Here is a 4,021-nt window from a genome sequence, read left to right as displayed (position 1 = left end):
TGATGATTTCAAAACACATAAAACCCATGATAGATTGTCTAAATATTTTCAAATGTATTTATAAAGTATTTAAAATACATTACAGTGATTAAGTCTCTGTAGACTTATGGGATGGTTACTACTGGTATTGTGGGGTTTTGTATACAAGGCTTACCTACTGGGCTATTACACGTTATTTATTGGACAAGTGTTAGCCAATAAGTAATATGACCACAGTCATAGATACGGTCGAGTGACAAGTACCTTTCGGTAATTTGTAAGCAGCCAGATGTAAAAACATCTTAATGCTGTAATTGTAAAATGTGTCATTTACAAATGAATGTACTCACCAATATTTCTTGCTGATCAAATATTTTAAACATGTTTCAGGTGAGTTGTTAGAGAAAAAGGAATGATGTATGCGGGCTTCCAGCTTAAATAAGTGGATTGTCACCAGAATAAATAACGTATTTTGTATATTAGGGTTTAACCCTATATAACTTATGTTTGTATCAAAAGGGATTAAATTACCGTTTTATCATAATAATAATCATGGTGTTTTTATAACTCTGATCATTTTTCCAAACTACGGTTCTGATGAAATTTTCTGCGGCAAAATAATTTAATAAACACTGATACCACCAATCAATGTTCACGGCTCTCCTCCCGAAATATATGGGTCAGGGGCTGTGACTAGAGAGAATCGAATGGAGTAGTTGATAGATAATTTCATTCCCTAAACCAATCAAACAGTATTTTCTTTTTTACGTAATAATTTATTTTATTTCATCTCACATTTTTACGTATCAAAAGATACCTAACTTTTATCAAGATTAACTTTTATCAAGGTTAGTTTCATGGCTTAGGTTTCTTTTATTGTTTATTTTAATGATAGGCCAAGGGATCCTATTTAAATATTTTTTTTACATATTTCAGTGAAACCACGTGGACCCAAACGTTATCATCTCCGTAAACAAATGAAACACCACAACTAAAGTCAAAATAAAAAAGTCCCTCGAGTTATCGGAACCCAAATTACATTTAAATATAGTTTTTCAAATATCCTTATAAACCGCCACAAAAGAACCGGTCACCATTCACCAACCCACATACAGGCAAAATCAATAACTGCTCATAGAATTTATAATAACAATGTCCGCAGGAGAAGAAGACAAGAAGCCTATTGATCAGTCAGCACACATCAATCTCATGGTCAAGGGTCAGGTAGTATTATGCAGTTCCATTTTACTTAAATCGAGTTTGAAAATGTTATTCTAAGTATTAATTTTGGTTCATGTATTTGCATGGTTATCCTGTAAAGTTATTCGTGTTCATATTCATATTTTTGTTATATATACATAGGTGCCCTGTTTTCTAGTTTTATGGTTTATAATTTGTTAGTGATTAGAGCATGTTTGGGATTGAGTTTGAAAAGTGCTTATGGCTTTTTAAAAAGTCATTTTGAAAAGCCAGAATTTAAGGTTTTTGGAAACTGTTTTTTAACCCTTTTAAAAAGCTAAAATAAAAGGTTTTTTTGTGATTGACAAACACAATCTAACTTATTGGCTTTTTGAAAAAGGCAATAAGCCAATAAGATTTTTTTAAACTCAATCCCAAACATAATCATCAATATCATTTAAATGTAACGGGATTGACGTTGTTTATATACATCAATCAAACAAGTTAATTTTATTTTTGAAAAAGGTTAATTGCTTATTGGAAATTCATGGATTTTGTAAATTTTAAAATTTACATTAATTCACCCTAAATAATTGCTTTTAAGAAGTTTTCAGAAAACAGAATACGCGAATTTGGTCATTTTTTCCATGCTTTGGACAATCTTACCAGAAAAACAATTCTCGTTCTTGAAAATCTCTGTCTTATCCGATAGAAAATTCGTGAGTAGCATCGAGATGTTTCAATCTAAAAGTGCAACACCATTCTCAGAGAAATCAAGGGTTACTCAATTTAAAAAACACAGCACAATTGACGAATTCGCATAGGATAAAATGATAAATTCTCTTCTCTACATGTAATTTGTTAAATGAGTGGGTTGGTTATCTATAGGATGGGAATGAAGTGTTCTTTAGGATAAAACGCAATACTCAGCTCAAAAAGTTAATGAACGCCTACTGCGATAGGCAGTCTGTGGAGATGAACTCTATCGCATTTCTGTTCGATGGACGACGTCTTCGAGCCGAGCAGACCCCTGATGAGGTAATGATATCTTGTTATTTAACATTTCACTCATTTGTTTATATTATTAAAATGAATTAATGATAAATTTGATGATTGTCTTGTTATTTTGCAGCTTGAGATGGAAGAAGGTGATGAAATTGAAGAGGTAGGTCCCAGCAGAGCCCAGTTGGACCCGCAAGACTCACCTTAAACAGGGACGTCTGCGCAGAAACCAACTGGATCCGCAGGACCAACCATGCTCAGAGACGTGACGTCCTTACGCGCAGTACGCAAGCTGGTCCCGCAGGAAATGCCTCCCAATGGTGAAGGACTCCGCCTGTCCCCGCAGCCTCGGATACAAGCCATTAGGGAAGGCCACCCGCGCAGCAAGGCTACACGCACAAGGCACTTAGCTCTCAATCATTCAGTGTCACCTGAAGGAATGAGCGAAGCCGGGAACAATCCCGCATAAGGGCGGGAGGGGGAATACTCCCGCCCAAATAAGCCAGTCCGTACGATACGGGAAGATCTTCTGTACTGTACCTGACGAGGTATGGGAAAAAGATCTGACTAAAGATACGACAGCTTATGGACAACAGTATGGCGAGCAGCATGCTCCTACACTGTATGTCACTATTAGCCGCTGCCTACTCACCAACTATTGTCATACCACGTGCGTAGCCGGCAGTTGGTAGAAAAGGAATAGTATACAGCAGGCCTGGTCGCTATCAGCCGCTACCTACCCACCAACTACCAGCAGGGCACGTGCGTAGGCTACTGTTGGTGGAACAGGAACACTGTGGCAGCCGGCCATACCTCCTTGGAAACCTACCTTCGGCTATAAATACCACAAATGGTATGACCATCTCATCTTATCATATCTTATCACATTATCATCATATTATACCTGATATCTGCTCTAGCAATCTCTTAATATACTTTTATATTTAAAGAGCAATCTAGTCTGATTCTCACGCCGGAGGGTGGTCACAAGGAGGAACCCCCCCCTTCCCAGTGACGAGCTCACGGTGTCTGTTTTGCAGGTTATCAGAAGAACCATCTTCCAAGGGTCTAACCCCTCGTGGGAAACATCTATCTAACCCCCAGGTTACCAGTAATCTGCCCGGGGTCCGGTTAGTGTTTCTTCATTGGCGCCATCCGTGCATAAAGCTAGAACTACATTTTTCTCCAGTTTTTTCAAACTTCTACAAAGATGGTTAGAGAAATTCCGGTAACCACAACCCCAGCTACTGGGGGGAATACCGGTAACACAGTTTTTACAAACACTACCCCGGTTACCCAAGCCGGGGCAAGTGAAGTAAATTTTACGAACACTACCCCAGTTACTCATGCTGGGGCAAGTGCAGTAAATGATCACCTACTGGGATCCACTGATACCCAGGTTGAGAAACGAAGACTCCCCCGCCAAACTCTCGATGAAGTCAAGGCATGGGCGGAGGCACGACAAAAGGAATTCCAGGCCGAGTTGAACGAACGCTTGCGTTCCGTACAACAGGCCGACGAATTCGAATACTGGGAGGATGACTCGGAGGAATCCGACTCCGACGCGAACCCTCGCCATAGGGTAAAAGGGAAGCGTAAGGAAATGGAATCCCAACCGAAAAGGCAGTTTGGACAAGCCTTCAAACCAAAAAGCACAGGTGGAAGTCCACGAGACTTCTCCAAAACGTTCAGACCAAACATTGCAAATGCAGGAACGTCCAAGTTTGCAAGGGACATTGCGGAAGCAATCGCCCCAAAGAGTGCCAAACAAATGCCTAACATAGGCACATATGACGGTATATCTGATCCAGACGATCATTTGAACAGGTTCATAGCGGGGGCAACCGTCAGCAATTGGACG

At 39.6% G+C, this 4,021-nt stretch overlaps 1 pseudogene across 1 annotated transcript; it reads left to right on the top strand.

Annotated features, from left to right (window-relative positions):
* Window positions 1-924: 924 nt before the first annotated feature.
* LOC143563302 (small ubiquitin-related modifier 1 pseudogene) lies at window positions 925-2,368 on the top strand (annotated as a pseudogene). The gene is made up of 3 exons (XR_013140646.1): window positions 925-1,203; window positions 2,047-2,196; window positions 2,291-2,368. The product of XR_013140646.1 is annotated as a small ubiquitin-related modifier 1 pseudogene (transcript).
* The last annotated feature ends 1,653 nt before the right edge of the window (window positions 2,369-4,021 follow it).

Source organism: Bidens hawaiensis, unplaced genomic scaffold, assembly GCF_021521415.1.
Source record: "Bidens hawaiensis isolate Kalapana, Puna unplaced genomic scaffold, B.hawaiensis_p1.1 tig00021356_1, whole genome shotgun sequence".
In the NCBI taxonomy this organism is placed as follows: Eukaryota; Viridiplantae; Streptophyta; class Magnoliopsida; order Asterales; family Asteraceae; genus Bidens; species Bidens hawaiensis.
The sequence above is the reverse complement of the archived record's forward strand: the minus strand, read 5'-3'. Positions and strand labels throughout refer to the sequence as shown.